An 18,102-nucleotide genomic window follows, 5' to 3' on the forward strand; every position below is an offset into this window, starting at 1 on the left:
GCCAGCGCCCTGCTCGAGATAGCCCGGATTCTTCAGTTCTTCATCAGTGTCAATTTAATCCTTTTCATGCATAATTTGGCCACTTTGCGGGTGATCGGACACATGTAATCCTGCACCTGCCATTGAAGCCTTTCGGGAGACCTCTCCTTCGTGTCACTTATTGTCAGCGATTGAGTCTTCAAAATCAAATGTATTTCTCACATGCACGCAGTATCTTAGTTAATCGAGCACCGACGCATGCATGAAAAGTTCTGGACAAAATGGGTTCTGGTCTAGGGAAAAGGCAAAAATGGCAATTTACCCTTGTTACATTAGGAAAGGTAGGACTAGGCATTTTGTGCGTGGTATTTGTTTTTGTTTTGGTATAACAGAAAACAACTTCGGCAAGCATGGTCTCATCTAGCACATAGATAACATTTATGGAACGAGGCCTTCGCAGCTTGGCAGGCATTGATTGCGAAGCTTTTGCTCTAGATCAGTGGTTCCCAACCCTTTGACTTCTGTGGACCCCACCTTTATCATTACTGAAGCTCGGGACCCCCAATGAATCATTATTGGTGTCCTAAAAGCTATGGACTAAATCTGTTAATATTATTTAATTTTCTAAGCAGTTGCGGACCCCCTGAAGAGGCTTCGCGGACCCTCAGGGGTTCCCAGACCATAGGTTGGGAACCACTGCTCTAGATTATAGGGCAGTTAGACATTACGAGATAGCATATTTGTTAAGTATTGTCGTCACTACTCAGGTTGTGAAGCGTGGGTACTATTTCACTACAGGTTATGTTCTTGTTCTTTGTGTGCGTGACTTTTCAAAGGTATTGAGGGCGTGAGGTCAAGACGTATACTCCCGGGACTGGGGGGCGGGGCGGGGGGGGGAGACTGGGATGGGGGGAGGGGGGGGGAAGAGTGGTTAGGGGGATTGTACAGTGTTTGGAACTCTGATATGGTGTGACAGAAATAAGTACACTTGTTCGTCTGTATGTACAGACAGAGCTGTATCTTTGAAAAAGAGCAGGGCTTTTATTTACCGGTAGGAAAGTCTTGCAATTAAAATAACTACACAAAGTCAACTCTTCCTAGCACTTTCAGAGTCTGAAATACAACCGAAAACGCAGTAATAGCATTTATGTGGCAAGGAGCTGCAACACTGATCACATGTGCACTGTGTCTAATGTCATCTAATGACTGTGACGAGTGTTCTAGAAAGCTCCATTTTTTACCGCTGTTTGTGATTCTACAGATGCTCAAAGGGGCAAAGGTGAGAGCTTCAATTTATGGTTTTGACTATAAATTATTCTCTTTCCTAGTTTGCTGTCCCAAAACGCGACTTTGGTCTCTGAGACCATTCTGATGTTCATGGGCCATCAGTTCTGAGCGGCAAGCAACCTGTCATATCTCTTAGTGGCTCCTTTGTTTGTGACAGTCTCGTGCAGGCGCCAGTCCGCTTCCTTCTGGATCTTGCTAGACAGGGCCCTCGGCTTCTCCACAGACAGGTTTGTGTGGATAGATAGATAGATAGAGGTGCAAAGATAGATAGATCTGCAAAGATAGATGGCCAGACAGGTATATAGACAACCAGGTAGGCAGGCCCACAGGTAGATAGACAGGTAGGTAGATAGACAGACCGGGAGGCCGATAGAGCTGTGAAGACAGGTAGTTAGACAGGTAAAAAGAGATGTAGGCAGGCAGCCCGACAGAGAGACAAGTAGATAAAAAGACATATAGGTAGACAGAAAGACAGATACGACTGGTAGATAGATAGTCAAGTAGATAGTTAGGCAGCGCAGTTTTAATTACTGATATAATAGTTAAATGTAAAAAAAGCATGATATAACATAGCACTGAAAGCAAACCAGAAAGCCAAATAGGCAGGACAAACCAGCTAAATTTCTTTACAGATATAATTGTAGTCCTCAATTATCATACATACCTCCATGACATACAAGAGTGCAGTTATAAATGCACTTCATTGAGCGCATATTAAAAGAATATTACTTTATAAAGAACATTTTCGAATGGACATACAGCATAGGTCACATAAAAAAGGCCACTGAAAAGGAATTTACAATAGAAATAACAGGAAACAGGAACTGATAGCTGCAACATCAGCCTGTAAACACAAAAGCACCACTGAACAATAAAGTGAAAACAAAAACACTGGTACTGAAGTGAACTACCATGTGTGTGGATATGCTCATTGTGAAGAGCAAAATGAAGTCACTCAAATTGAAATTAACCAGTGGCTGAAGGAGGCTGACCTACTGCGCTATGGTGTAGTGGGTGGAAACAAAATGTGAATGACACAACAGACCAATGGATGAAGAGAGCTGACTGAAAACCTCTTTAAGTAAGTATGTTATACCTATACCTTTAGTGAAATCAAACGTTGTTGTCTAACAAAAGACCTAAAAATGTTGGCAAGAGGGTAAATCCACATGCCCCATCTATGGCATTTGCCCTTCTTGCTAACCTGCGTCTAAGCCTGTTGTATTGTTGTGCTGTTATGTCACTTTTTATGTTTAACGCATTACCATGCTATAGAGGTCCCACCAAATGACATGCTGAGCATCCTTTGCCAAGCTTCTTGAGCTACAAATCCAACATCTTGACTCTCAAGTCAAAACCATTTATTAATGTTCCTGCTTCCAGTTTGTCTTTTAAAAGCACCTGTCATCCCTCCCGTATAGGAATGAACCTTAACATTTACAGAGGCACATGGGTGGATTAGGTGACAACATTTATTTTTATCCTGTAGGAAAGGCATCTAGTTCAGGCGTCCAGTAAAAAGGGAGTGCGGCCAGGATGCCAAGGGAATATGTCCATGTTTTTCTAAAGTTTTTTTTAATTTAGAAATTAAACCCAAATACGCTATTTGAGCACCTTGATCATAAAACATTGTATTTGTTCTAGAATGTTTCAGAAAGGAGACAAACTCTGTTCTTTTGTCACTCACTGCCAGTGATTGAGTTTAGTTAACATTTAAAACTATTTCGTGCATGTGTTTAACGTCAACTTTGAAACCAGAGTGATCTGCTCACCCCAGGCCCTTACAGACAGTTTCCACTTCTGAACTTTTCACCCCATAATCAATGATTTCAGATCTTAGTCTAATTAGTTCAGCAGAAGCAAAAGAAGACCACAGCACTCACGCCCTCCCTCTCCACATCAACCGAACCACCTCCTTCCTCAGCTTCACAAAGGAACTGAAGACATGGCTTTTTTAAGAACCACCTCACCGGTAAATGCTACACTTTTACCCCCCACCCAGCGCATTGAGACCCTAACGGGTGAGTAGTTGCACTAAACAAGCACTAATTGATTGATTAGGTTCTGTGGGGTCAGTGTTGCACTGGAGTTTTATGTACAATTTTCAGGAACGTTATGGTATTTTGGATGAAGGTTGTGATGCAAATACTTTCTCAGAAGAAAAAGGACCAGTTTTAGATTTTTGCACTTGTTAACCATAGTGATGGGACAAAGAATACAGAGAGAAATGAAGTTTTAAAGCAAGGACAGTTGGACCTGGATCATCACATCCATGCTACATTTCAGTATATTCTATGATTATGTTAATTGTTTTCATTTAGATTTCCTGTATGTAAATTTTTCCTGCATGTACATAGCGCTCACATTTCCAGGTCCATGCATGGGTAGCTCATGGAGTCCAGGTATTTGCATTCTTGTAACCCTAGCTTTATATACATATATATATATATATGTGTGTGTGTGTGTGTGACAGTAAGAGTTTGTTTCTATAGGAAATAGATTTTTTGTTTTGATAATAAATTTGGCACTGTTTGACAAATCTTCACGAAAGTTTCCAAAAAAAGTTAATCTACCTCAGCTCCTTCATGGAAAGTTTCAGGGTAAAGTGGGGGGGGCCAAGAAAAAGAAAGGGGAGGGGGGTGCAAAATGCATTTTGCCCAAGCTGTTTATCATAGGAATTTAAGGCAAAGATACAGCAAAAACAGCTGAAAAGAAAAAAATGTTTAGGGGGAATGGTAAGTATACCATGTCCCATTAGTCTCCAGGACCAAAATGTTTAAAAAAAAAAAAAAAAAAAAAAACATGTACCATATCATGAGAAAAAAAAAAGGCGGGATCACCATCTTTCAATAAAATCACCTTTCCATCCCTCCCTGGAGTGGGCCAGGGCCTGTGGGGTCAGCACAATTTAAAATATTTTTTAGTTTGGGGAGGTGTCATGCATGGGGCTCCCGTCTCGAAGTGTATCCGGGACTAGAGTCTGACACACTTTGGAAGGTGCCCCAGGATCCTGTTCCAAAGAGGGGGGATAGTGCCGTGACACACTGCCTACATTGGGGTGTATCGTCTTACTCTCTGTCACTTTAAAAGCAGGTCACACACTTAAGCACCTTGCCCACATGGAGCGGGCAGGGAGGAAGAAACTGTCAACTTCAGCGCCAGACTGTGGGAGCCGGCTCTGCAGCATGGGGGAGGGTTCCCCGTGCTGCTGTTACTGTAAAGAAAAAAGGAGGGGATCTGGTGGGACCGGGGCACCCAAATAAAAAAAAGAAACTGGTATGGCAGTGCAGGACTGGGCTCCCCGTACTGCCATTAACATAAAAAAAAGATAGGTTGTGGGTGCCCCAGTGAGACAGGGGCTCTCAGAATATATATATATATATATATATATATATATATATATATATATATATATATATATATATACACACAAAAAAATGAAATGACAACCTCACCGCTTCAGTTTTAAGGTCGAGAGGCCACTCATTTAATCGCTGGTGGGATCACTCTATAATGCCCTGCAGGGACTTTATTTTACATATTATCTTTCTGTGGTGCTCCAAGGAAGGTCAGGGACACCACCATCTATTAATATGTGTTGCAGGGGACTGCAGGAAGCACAGCAGCCCCCTAGGAATGTTTAAAAAAAAAACCTGTAGTAAGTCTCCTGGGTCACTGAATGCGTGAACCCAGGAGAGCTTATCATCTTTTTCACAGTACTCTAAGCTGGAGTTGTATGCTTATTAGCTGGGTTGTTGGGACCCCTTGTGGTTAGTCCAATCGCTACATTCTGTGTCTCGAAGAATGTTAAAAAAAATACTCAAACACATTGTTTATGTTTTTTTTATTAAAAGTGCTTTATTTAAAATACTATAATGTCCATGTTATATAGGTTTTAAAAATGAATGCATTGATTATGGTAATTGCATTGGTTTCAGTGGTAAATCACACATGTGGCTAATTGGGGTGACCCGTTGACAGAAGCCTGATATATTGATGTCCTGACCGCTTGACAAAGCCAATAGGCCTACCGTTTATATATTGACTTTTTAACCTTTGGAAAAGCCTGTAGATCTGCGTACTTTAATTGACAGCCTCTTACAGTGTAATGGACAGACCTTATTCAGAATGACACCACTTTATATTGGGACAGCTAGGCCCTGTGGACAAACCCATGTCTTTGGCTGTGCATGGCGAGGGTTGGGCGCAGGGCCTGGCCAAAGGCATACGTGCGGGGGTTGGCATAGTTAGATATGGGAATAAAATCTTAACTTTATGTTTAAAAAATCTTATAAAATCACTGAAAAAACAAAGGTTACAGTGACATAATTAGAATAGATTAAAGTGATCTTATAGTTGGAATGCCAGTTAAAGCTTAACATTTTAAACCCTAAAAATCTCTGAAATACACCAGTTATAGTTAACTGAAGTAACTATAAATCGAGCCTTTGGAATGCACATTGTTATCATCAATAATGTCAGTTCAACTACCAACACGGTGCATGGTGGTTCCAGTTATAGTTCCTTTATTTAAGTGTAACTGGTGAGCTTCAAATGTTTTTAGAGTTTAGAATGTAGGGCCAGATGTATCAACGGGTTTTACCCATTCTGTGTCAATGGGAAAATGCTTTGGTACATATGGCCCGTAATGTTTTACCTTACATTTCCCCTTACTGTAACGCCACTTTAACCTTTGTTTTTTTAGCAAATTACTGGAGTTTTTTTAAATTAATATAAAGTTCTATATATAGCTATATGTATGTGTGTGTACATATATGTATGTAGTGCCTAATGCCTTATGTTATCAGTTACTATACAAGGTCATAGCATATTGAGATGTTGAAGTGTCTTGAAATAGCCTATTAAAGCATGGTGAGAGTATTATATTTTATTTAATACATGGTCACATTATCACCAGCAAACCTCTTAAATCCTTGCTGCCATGTTTCTCTTCATGAAATGAATAATGTGGTTGCAGATATCAAGAATAAAAACGGTATCTAGAGCAACATTTATCACACTAAAAATACATTTTTAATTTGTCGCAAAAATGTCTGAAAGTCAGTTTAAATTAGATTTAAAAAATAGCTGCACTGTGCAAAAATAACCATGTTGCCATAGATTTCTTCTTTGTACTGATCACTGGTCATTTTAGAAAAACAGGTTGTTAGAAATGGGGTTTTCTGGTTGGCTAGGGTATACACTTAAGCCAGGCAGAACCCACCCACCCATTCTAGTCAGGGCAAGGGAGTTATACACCCAAGATAACCCCTGCTCACACTCTTGGTAGCTTGGCATGAGCAGTCAGGCCTATCCCAGAGGCAATGTGTAAAGCGTTTGCACAACACACATAACACATGTGACACACTATTCCCACCACAAAGGAAACACAACATCAAGTTATATAAAAATAAACTGGACTGTGCGCAACATCATTGGACCAAACACAACATGTCAGCAGTACCCTGCTATCCAAGCAGTTGTCAGAACATTACACAGTACTATTACTCCGCAAAAAACAGCAGTAGCCACATATAACACACAGGTTACTTATTATTCTGCAACATAAACAGTAGTCAGGAAAACATTACTAGAGAAATGCACTTGTCATAAGCTCATAATGAATGCCAATAAAAGGAACATTGGAAGATGGGAAACATCCTGAACAACTAGGTCTAAACCACTACTTGCCTGAACCACTACTGCTAAACAACTAAAAAGTCTCTACAACTAAGTACTGAACAACTACTGTGTCTGAATAACAATTGCCTGAACAACTAATTTTAAGGTAAGGTTTTCCTTTTGGTTTTTATGGTTTATTAGTTGTTTAGAATATATATATATATATTAGTTGTTCAGGCAATTGTTATTCAGACACAGTAGTTGTTCAGACAGTAGTTGTTCAGTACTTAGTTGTAGAGACTTTTTAGTTGTTTAGCAGTAGTGGTTTAGGCTATAGTTGTTTAGGACCTAGTTGTTCTGTCACATATTCTTGGAAGATATATGGTGCGCCAGTAAAATCACATTATCATCATTTTCAATAACCGGAACATCATAAAACATATAACCATTGTATTGTTGTAAAGGCAACCTCATGAATGCACCTCACACAACAGAAGGAATGCACATATCATTTTTGTAATCTTCTCATCAGATCCGGTGAGGGTGAGCTGCCCTCCGCTCCAAGCATCAAGAAAAACTAGGTGGCACGACAGGGGCGTCCATGTCCCAACCCGTGGAGCTCCCGGGCTCTGGTCCTAATGCAGGATTTGCAGGGCTGGGGACCTCTGTCGAGGGTCACTACCCCGGCCTGCCTATGTGCCACAAGTGTTCAGTGTACAAGGAAGGCAGAGGAGAGAAGTCCCAGCGGTAATGAGGGGACCTCCGTTGAAGTTGCCACCCGACCAAGATCCTCTGCACAACAACAGGGGGTCCAGTGTGGAGCGGGAGCCTCCGAAGAGGTTTCCCCGTCCGCCTCAGCAATCCAGCAGGGGGGGCAGCGATAACGGCCCCCCCTGGAACAACAGGGGAAGAGGCCCGGGGGCACGGGGAATTTCCGATGAGCCTTCCCTCCCATCTGCGGACCTGTATAGCAGCATGGGGTGGCGAGTGGGGCGAGGGACCTCCAATGAAACCTCTGCCCTCCTAGACAGCTGCGCCCCCATAGGCGAGACGCCCACACCTGATGTGGTACGTGAGTTCCTCTGGGCTGCGGCGGTGATCTTTGGACAAAAGTGGATGCCGGCTGGTGCCCCAGGGATGCATCTTTGCAACATGCTTCTCCCCAGGGGCACTGTTAGGAGCACACTTGCTCCATTCTGCACTTTGTGGTGCCCCAAGGGCACGCAACACAGCACGCTTTCGACGCATTCCATGACCTTCGAGTGCCTGGGTCGCGGTGGTGATTTTCCCCAGCAGCAGCGCTCTCAAGGTGCTTAGTAAAAAAAAGCACAGGTGCTCTCAAGGCGCTCAGGTAATTCATAGAAGAGGCGCTCTCAAGGCGCTGTGGTAATTAAAGAAAAGTGCTCACCAGGTGCTTAAATCCATAAACACAGGGGGCTTCCAACACAGGTTTGTCCTTGCTCTAGGAAGCTAAGGGTTGCAGGGGCCACAGCACCCAGCCTCTGGGGACACAAGGGTGGCACGGAGCGACAGGGCCCAGCAACAGGCCAGCACAAGGGGGATGCAGTCAGTGGCAGTTCCTCCTAGTGAGCACAGCAGCAGTCCGAGGCGGTTCCTGGTGAGTCCCTTCAGCAGCATTCTGTGTCCAGTTCCAGGTATGTTTCTTGTGAGTTAAAAGTGTCTCCTACGTGGGGAAAATCCCCTGTACTTATACTCAGTTTTGCACAATGTTAACAAAGATGGGTAGAGGAGGTTCAACCAGTTACAACTGGTTCCGGGGTTCCAGCACAGTCTGCAGACATCAGTTAGGGGTAAACTAGCCATTTGTGTGAGGCCAGGGCACAGCCTTTACAAATGCAGGTGTGCCCCACCTCCCCTTCTCTCAGCCCATGAAGACTATTCAGTATGCAGATGCACTGCTGTGACACCTCCACCCTCACTGTGTACAGGCTGTCTGAAAAGTATGCACAAAGCCCATCTGTCACTCTGCCCGACGTGGATTGGAATCAAGCTGGAAAACACCAGAGTCACAGGCACAGAGAAATGCTCACTTTCTAGAAGTGGCATTTCTATAATGGTAATAAAAAAAACACCTACACCAGCAAGCGGCATTTCTCACTATCATTACAACCATACCAAACATGCCTACCCCTCATAAATCAGACAATACCCCCTAGTCACAAGGCAGGGCATTCCCAATGCAATCCTATGAGCAAGGCAGCACTCACAGCAGTGAAAAACCCAATAGGCTGTTTGTCACTACCAGGACAGGCCACACAACTAGGCACATCTCCTGCCTTCTACGTACATAGCACCCTGCCATAGGGCTAGCTAGGGCCTACCTTAGGGGTGACTTACATGTAGTAAAAGGGGAATTCTGGGCCTCGCAAGTAAATTTAGATGCCAGGTTCCTAAGACAGTAAACTGCGCATGCAGGCCCTGCACTAGCAGGCCTGAGGCAGGTTTGAAAGGCTAGTTCTGTGGGTGGCGCAAGCTGTGCTGCAGGCTCGCTAGTCACATTTAATTTACAGGCCTTGGGTATAGGGATACCACTGTACAAGGGACTTATAGGTAAATTAAATGTGCCAATCATACCAACTTTAATAGGGAGAGCACCTGCACTTTAGCACTGATCAGCTGTGATAAAGTGCTCAGAGTCGTAGAGCCAACAGTAAGAGGTCAGAAAAATAAGAGGAAGGAGGCAAAAGGTTTGGGGATGACCCTGCAAAAAGGGCCAGGTCCATCACAGATGATAATAATGTCAATTGTTTAAATGCCAGCTGCAGTGAAGCTGTGTGACCCGCCTTTTTCCTTTGCTGTTGGCTCTTTCAGCAGGCATAAAGAGGTCACAAATGAACTGCAAGAAGAGATTAGAATTAAACAGCTATGCCATTCCCTTATTGCAGTTGATTAGAGGCCTCACAACTCGACTGTAATAAGTGAATTAGAGAGTTTTTAATTTGGGATTGTAAGCTCCCATGTTTTACAATGAGATAAGGAGGATTACATATTTCTAAATTAAATGCTAAAACTGCACTGGATGAACTACTCATGCATTTTGCCTGGTAAACATAAGAGCTCTGCATGTATACACTGAAAATCTACCACATACCTGTCTTGACCCATGTCAAATACCTGTGTTTCAGAGAGTCTGGCTTAATCATTATTAAATGGGGTGATTAAAGTTTATGCAACCTAGGTAAGTCTTCAGACGATGAGTATGAGTTATGGATTTATGGAGATCTGTTAAATTAATTTATGTTCTTCTGGAAAATCACTAGTGGCTCTGTTGTGTTTCTTTAGACCATCTTCTTTCAACAGACATCAGCAAACCACTCATCCATTTCCAGACCTGCACATGAGCGGCGCCAATAGGATGGACAGCTATTGGAATGTGGCCAAACTAACATGAGTGAAGGTTTGGAATGAGCTGGGAGACAGTTGGGGAATGTATTATTAATTGCCCAAGGTGCTTGAGCTTCAAGGGTGACAGGAGCAAGCAGGGCTCGAGGGAGACACATCCACAGGGCTCTAGATGTATTGGCTTTATCTTAATCTAAAGAGGTCTTGATTAGACTTGGGGAATTTAAGACTGTCGTAGGTAGAGTAGACGGTTTCTGTGATGAAGCCCCTGTGATCCTGTCCTGAGGAAAGCCAATGCCTGGCGTGGACCCGAGGCACGTTTGAGACACCTTGAGGACATTTTGAGAGGTGAGCTTTGGGAGCTCTACCAGATTCACCTTTTGGCAGTATGTTACTTAAGACAGCAGAAACCTGCCAACCACTGAGAATACAAACCGGATGTGATTGTCTACATGGGGCAGGATAATTGCCAAGTTATATTTAGTCAACTGGAGGATTCATTCATGTCACAAGAACTAAAGATTGTTATACTGAACATTACCCCTTGGTTTGCAGATCATGCCCCAAGAACCCAAAGCTCCCCAACACGATGTTCATTAGTAGATCATTTTTAACTTTCATTCTGCTCAGCTTGTCTGGTTAAGGACCTGCACGTTGTCCGCTTTTCTCTGACTACCACAGATGCCCTCAGAAGAGGATAAGACCTAACAGTGCATATTTTGAGTTTTTACATGCGACTATGGCCCAGTTGGATCTAATGTAGGTGTGTACAAAGACGTGGACTTTTCATCTTTGCAGCGTCATGTGTCAATCATGTTGGGTAGGACATTCAACTACAAGGAATGTGAGTCGAAATCCTTGGTTGAATTCAGAGAATTTCAAACGTATCCAAGTACAAAATTTCCTGCTTTTATCTGACTTTGCTGACACCATTGTTAACTCCACCCTCACCTAGCCTAGGGCCCCAAGTTTAGACCTACAAGCAGCGCAGAGAGAACTTTTTTTTTAATGTAAGGGTAAGACTCATAGAATCATCTCTCTCTGACACTGAATGAATATAAGAGGACGTGATAGTAGTAGATTTGGGAAGAATTGCCAAGGAAAGCGTTGTTCCTGCTCACCTGCCAAGGGGGCTTGTTGTTACCTTGTTTTGACCTCCTACCACAATAGCAAAACGAAGATCTACCTGTGTATCCCAGATCCAAATACCCTTGCTTTGGTTATCCAAGTGCCAGGACTTGCATTTAAAAAAAAGAAATTAATGTACAAGTTCTCATTTCGAGCCCCCTTGTTTCTCTTGCTTGCATTTATTTTTCATTTCGGTTAATAAGATTCTTCCTTCCATACTTCACCTGTCACTAGAGGAAGCAATCCTTCCAGGCTAGAAAGAAATGCTGTAAGGTATTTTATTTTATAGGGCAGAGTCCAAAATAAACTGCCAGTTGTCTGCTTAAGTCAACTCAGGTTCTTAGAACTGACTTTGTTATCTTTTACCAATTTATTGCATCAGTGAAGGGCCAGTTCTAGATTGTCCAAGGCCCGCAGGACACAGAGGCAAAGAGGCGAGTCTTACAAGTATTGCCCTTGTCCTTGGAAGCAGCTACTACTGCACGCAAACTGAACTGCCAGGTCCCTCCTCCGTGGGTTTCTTTTTAGGAAGCGCGGTCCTAAAGTCGAGGCTTCTTCTTGGAGTGAGAGCTGGGGTCAACTGCTTAGTAAATGTAATGTCCAGGCAGTGCTGTCTTTATGAAAAGAAGATAAGACTTTATGTATATTAAAGACACATGATCTTTTCTAGCAGCTGATTTACCCTTTATCATCTTTGTGTAAGGTTTTACAGTTACTCTGTAACATGTCTAAGTCTCAGGAATGCTACATGGGGGTGTCGGGGATACAGTTGTTTATTATCTATAGCTGTGCGCTGCATCTGCTCTTCCAAGTAATAAGTTCATAGTCCAGTTTGCTCGGTTTATAGAAAGTGGGTTTGGGAGGCGGGCGCAGCACGGCTTTGGCTCCAGGTGTGCTGGGAAGCGGCAGTGATCACAGGTGGGTCTCGCTCTCAGGTGCCAGCAGGACTGTCACTGGCTCTCACGTGATTCCTCTGGTTTGCGGCACCACTAGACACAGATAAAGGGATTCGTTCAGAATATCACTCGAAGGGACACCTGGCATTGCATCACCCCAAAAAGGTGGAAAGAAGGGTGGCTCACCACATCAGTTCCAACCAGACTCCTGCACCTGTCCAGTGTTGCTTTCATGAGAGAAACACGAGGTGGTGGCAGGAGGTTGTGGTGTCCACCTGTTCCTCACTCTTTCAATAAGAGGTGTGAACGGACTTGGGCCTCTGCGTTCGGTTAGTACCACTCATGAGAAACCAGGGGCAGCGGCATTGTGCAAAGTCCTTTCGCTTGATCAGAGCTGCTCACGCGCTCTTGTTGGTGCTCTGTAGTGGTGACCACCTTCTAGTCTTCGCAGCTTTGGTTTCCTCAAACTCTTCAAGGCAGTGCTCAGTGTCACTAGACTCTGACTGTGCCCGAAAGTAAGCCAATTTCTCTCCCCATTTGGGGAACCTATCTCTTCTCTGTTCTAGAGTCAGCAGAATATTTCCTCAGTCCTGAGGTATATTTTATACCCCTCTAGGGGAGACAGTCAAGGTGTCTGGTTCCCCCTCCTCATTACTGGTTTGAAGAGGTCTCCTCAAAGTTTAGGAGGGAGAAAATCACGTACTCAGTTATAATAGCTTATTTTACTTCAAAGCAAGTTATAAAACTACATATTTTTTTATATAAAATGTATATCGCGAGACAGTAGATTAAAATGCACACTTTTGTTAACATATATAAGGAATGGATTAAGGAAGCAAAGTATGAACTTTAGAACATAACCAACTCTACTGCTAGGGAACCTGTCAGTCAAAAGTGCATTTCCTTCAGGTATGCTGTAGTTCATGACAACCACTTGTGTCACCGGTTGTGGATAATATACTGGGTGACCTGTCCAGTCAGGTGTGTTTGCGGAGTCTTTGTTTCTCCATCAGGACACGACCCAAAATGTGTGGGGGGGCGAAGGAGCCAAACTCTGTATCTGGCCATCTTCTAAGCCGCAGCCTTTGTTCAAGTGCTGCTTCCCTCGGGCCTCCTGGCACTGGCTTGGCACAGAGGCTGTGAACACAAAGTAATCTTCCTGCCCTAGTCGGCTGGAATTGAAATCGGAACCTCGTGTGCGCTCGTCTTTATAATAGTTCATTTGTGGGCTTGGAAGTAAAGGAGCACTACACCGGGAAAGGCAGGAAAGGGAAAACCCAAAACTGTGGCTACCAAAAAACACCCTAGGGAGCATCCTACAACCTTTAAAGCCACATGCGCAGAGGGGCACTTGACCATGAGTACCTAACCTCTCCTGCCCAAGCACTGCTCAGGCACGCCGTTAGTAACCGTGGGTAATCAGGGCGCCCAGTCACAGCATACTACACACACTTACACAGGAAGGCCGGTTGGTGGTGTCCCCGGTGAGGTAAAGGTAAAGAGGGCTGTACCGTGTACCCCACAAGTGTTAAGTAGCTGTCACCAACCGTTAGTCATGCCAGGACAACTTTTGGCAACTGTGACAACTATTTAAACACATACCACGGCCTTGTATGAGGACCTTAGATATTCGAGTTAAAAGGAGCACAACTCTGACATGTTTTGTTGGTGAGTGGCAGCCGAAACAATCGGAGCACGACAGGGTCGTCCAGAATGAGAATATGAGGAGCAGGGTTTAACAAGAAGACTGCACCAGGGCCGCGCGACCCTTCAGTGATGTTAATGATTAATGAATTGCTGTATTCCAGCATGCATTGCGGCATCTGTCCTGCATGAAATCACGCCTGTTTCATGTCACGTACTGGCAGGGACTGAGCCCAATAGATATTTATACTTGTTTTACACGACTTAACAGTATTGTGATTCAAATACATGCTATTTTGGGTCAGATTGATGGGCTTTGTAGAATAAGATGGTTGGACCTGCCACACATTTTCCGAGTGGGGCGTTTACAGTTGGCCATTCCTGCTGAAAGTTCAACAATCCTGATGTTTTTTGGGGAAGGAGTTGGGCTATTTTTCAGATGGAATTTAAACTGTGGACAATGTGTTGGATCGTTGCCATTGCGGTGATTTACAATTCCTTGACGGGAAGTAGTGCTATTATAAAAAAAAACAGCGAGTAATAAAAAAGGCACTCTATGCCGGAAGGGCTACCAGATTTTTGACTCATGCAGTGCCAGGTCTGCACCTGAGTGTCTGGGGACAACGTTCCATACACCCCACCTGCTCCTCTCGGGCTGGCACTGATGGATTGTGAGTTGGGTCTCTGGCGCATTTTGAGATTGGATAGGCAAGTGTGGTCTTAAACTACAAACCGAGTCAGCCCTTCACAGTTAGGGCCAGATGTAGTAAAGGTTTTTACCCCTTCTGTGTCTATGGGAAAACGTGTTCGTACATATGGCCCTTACTCTCCAAGGGATAACAGAACACACTCTCTATCTGGCACTTTGTGTATTCAGCAACAGCGCCAGGCGGAGGAATGGGGGGTACTATGTTATCTTATGGGTTCTATTTCGCTGTGCCAGTATGGCATTGAGAAAAGGTATGAATAGTCTTTTTAGGTCATAAGCATTATGCACATTTTTGCAACGTGGCACTGTTCTCCTTGCTTTAACAGTATTATTAGACTGATAATTAAGACATCTTCCAGAGGCTAGCAGCTGTGCCAAATAAAATACCAGTGCCATTACTTTGAGGGGTGTGCTGCAATATGTAACTGTAACGAAGATGTCGTAGTCCTTAATGAACACTCTTTTGCCTGGCTAGCAATAAATCGAAATTGACACTGGTCACGCTGAAAAGGTCTGACTATTCTGTTCTGTGGAGGACCATAAACATAAGATCGACTGAAAACCATCTCAGCTTCAGAAGATTAGTCAGGAGCTGGCTATTCTTGCGGGATCTCTCCCTCCTCACTAACATGATACTTCATAGGGTTTTTGGGGTGGAGGTGTCACCCAGTAGCCACATCCCTACATTACTTTTCTTCCAACGTTAATCTTACAAGGTACATGGTGCGATATGTGTTTAAGGATATGAATGAAATTTCTTAAAAACCTTTAAAAAAAAACCTGACTATTCTCTACATGTAACAGGCATCATTAAAAGTATGTATGTGTGTGTGTGGGAGGGGGGATGATTGTGCTTATATACTGAGCTGGCCCTTGCTCAGATACTGCCCAGGATGGAAAGCTAATAGGGTGCTGCACATGTAGGAGTAGTCTTGCAGCAACTTTCGGAATTCTCTGTAGTCTAATAGTTGATAAAGGTGAGCTAAGATAGAAACCAGTGGTGTCATCTAGTTTTGATAGGACAAGAGAGAGGGTAGCTTGAACCGTGTGGAGGCATCCTACCTGCGGGAACATGTGTTGTACGCCTTCATTCTAAGAAAGGTTGGTTTCACTACCTTGTCCACTAGCACATTCATTGACAGCTTGATGTCAATGATAATTCAGAGGGTTCTTCTTTGATATTTTTGACGGTAGTCCTAGATCGTCAGGCCACGTGCTGAGAGAACCATAGGTTTTCCAGTCCTCACAGGTATTTCAGTTTGGGACGTATTCAATTTGAGGTGGTTCCATGTCATCCATTTGTCAACGGCCCGGAGGCAAGTGAAGTTTGTGAATGTTCTGATGTCCCTTGGGGTTTCCAATTTCAGAAGTATCTGCCTATCTTCTGCATATTTATATACGCATAATTATATAATATAATCAGATCCAGTAATGATTTCATATAGGTGTTGAAAAGCATGGGTGAGATGTTTGAGTCATGAGGGACTCCTACTTTAATGCTGTATGGCTTAGAAGAAAATGGAGGAGTATCAATAATATATTTTTTTTTTTTTGTGTAGGTAGAATGTTATCCAAACAAGAGCTTTGCCCTGTGTTCCAGCTTCCTCAATTTGGATTAGTGTGTCATGATCCACTGTCCAAAGGCAGCTAAGAGATCAAAGAGAGAGGAGAGCAACCCTGTTCTGGTCTACTGTGCTTATAGGTAATTTCCAGATGGAGATTAGGGATGTTTCCGAACCTCTTCTTGGACACGATCTGGTTTGGAAGTCAGAAAGTATAATTCGCAAAAACATGTAATGTGCACAAGAACATTTCTAGTAAGTACTGAGCAGAATTACATTTCAAAAACTATTCGAAATAACTTGTGTATTTCACAGTGACTGTTTGCCACTGTACTTCTTCCTGTTTTTTAACACTGAGAATATCGAACTGTACAAATAATCGGAATTCTCATGGAGTCTAATGACTGTAAAAAAATAAAAATAAAAAGACTATTGGCGCTTATATCAAAGAGGTGCTGCCATACCCTGCAAAAGCACAGAAATTGCTCCATACAACAGGCAGGGTGACCATTCCTAAACACAGTCAACTTTCCACATTCCCACGAAAATTCAGTTTCTTCATTCTGTCGCAAGTTGTTAATGCACTTCAGCATAACATATGATCTCATGTCAGTCCCCGCTCAGGAGGCCATGGGGGCATGCAAGGGTTACTGGGCTTCAATCGTGCAGGTTGGGGCCTTTTACCTCTGCTGTTCTGGGGTCTGCCATACTATGACTCTGCAAACTGTCCAGTACAACTCTTTCCAGCTCACAGGCTGCTCAGGGAGGTTAGTAAGGCGTTATTCAGGCTCAAGAATCAATAGTACCCCCCTCAAGTAGTGCAGTAAGATCAGTGACCAACCCAGTGCTTCTCCTTGTAGAAAAGACAATTACTTTATTACATAGAAAACAGAATTCCACTATACAATCAATAATGCACGAATACAAAGTTCACAGGTGAGTGTTTGTGATCTAGGGGCGTCTGCTGTCTAGTCCTTCACCTCCCACTTGCGGGTCCCCCTGTTCTGGGCTCTTCACCCACCCCCACATTTAGCATTCGAGGTAGATCACCGGGTGCAGCTCATATTCCCCCCTCCCATTTAGTCTTAGCACTTAGGGGCAGATTAAAGAGCCCCTTGTGCCACATTAGTGTTATTTTGTTTTATGCTAATGCGGCCCAACAAGGCCAAAATCAACGCGCCAAATTTACAAAGTGGCGCAATGTATGCATTTCACCACTTTGTAACACTTTGCGCTATATTATGCCTGCGCCATGCATAATGTATGCAAAGGGGGCGTTCCCCTGTTAGGGGGGCTGAAAAAATGGCGCAAAGCAATCTAGCCGATTTCTTTGCGTCATTTTTTCGGACACTTTTAACGCCTGCTTCGAGCAGGCGTTAAAAGGAGGCTTCCTTTGTTTACAATGGACCTCAATGGGCTTTGCAGGATTAGCATCACCATTTTTTATGCTAATCGTGAAAAGCTCCGAACTAGCATAAAAAATTTGAACACTAGTTCCCTAACTCCCACCATGGTGTGTTATATCTTAGATACGGTGCACACATGGTGGTGTTAGAGGGGCGCTAAGGGGTGCAAGGAAATTGGCGCTGCACTAGGTGCAGCTCTACTTTCCTTAAATCAGGCCCTTAGTGTCTCAGGCCGAGTTCAGTCTCTCACCAAATTTGTAGTAGGTGTGAGGGGCTGCGTTCAGGCCTCCCATGGACTTCACTGGTAACAAAAGCCTTCAGGTGGCACATGGAAGTACTCTGTAGTCATGCAGCAGCAGGCGCTCAGTACATCGTTCAGAGGGTTGGGCAGGAGTTGAGACAATGGGCTCCAGATAGCAGCTTACTTCGGCGTTCCAGTAGGTTCTTGATTCATAATACAGCTCACTCCAGCACTCCTGGGAGTGCTTGTTGCTTCCTATAGAGCA

General features: G+C 43.7%; 1 protein-coding gene across 3 annotated transcripts in view; it reads left to right on the top strand.

Moving 5' to 3' along the window:
• The window catches only part of LOC138285803 (adenine phosphoribosyltransferase-like), a 204,083-nt gene that overhangs the window by 59,601 nt on the left and 126,380 nt on the right, over positions 1 to 18,102 (top strand). The window contains exon 2 of one of the 3 annotated variants that reach the window (XM_069226194.1): positions 16,188 to 16,330. The exons of the other annotated variants lie outside the window; for them this stretch is intronic. The gene's annotated coding sequence lies outside the window, so the exon portion shown is untranslated. The remainder of the gene's footprint in view (positions 1 to 16,187; positions 16,331 to 18,102) is intronic. 3 annotated transcript variants of the gene reach the window in all.

The sequence above is a fragment of the Pleurodeles waltl genome, chromosome 3_1 (assembly GCF_031143425.1).
Source record: "Pleurodeles waltl isolate 20211129_DDA chromosome 3_1, aPleWal1.hap1.20221129, whole genome shotgun sequence".
NCBI classification, from domain to species: Eukaryota; Metazoa; Chordata; class Amphibia; order Caudata; family Salamandridae; genus Pleurodeles; species Pleurodeles waltl.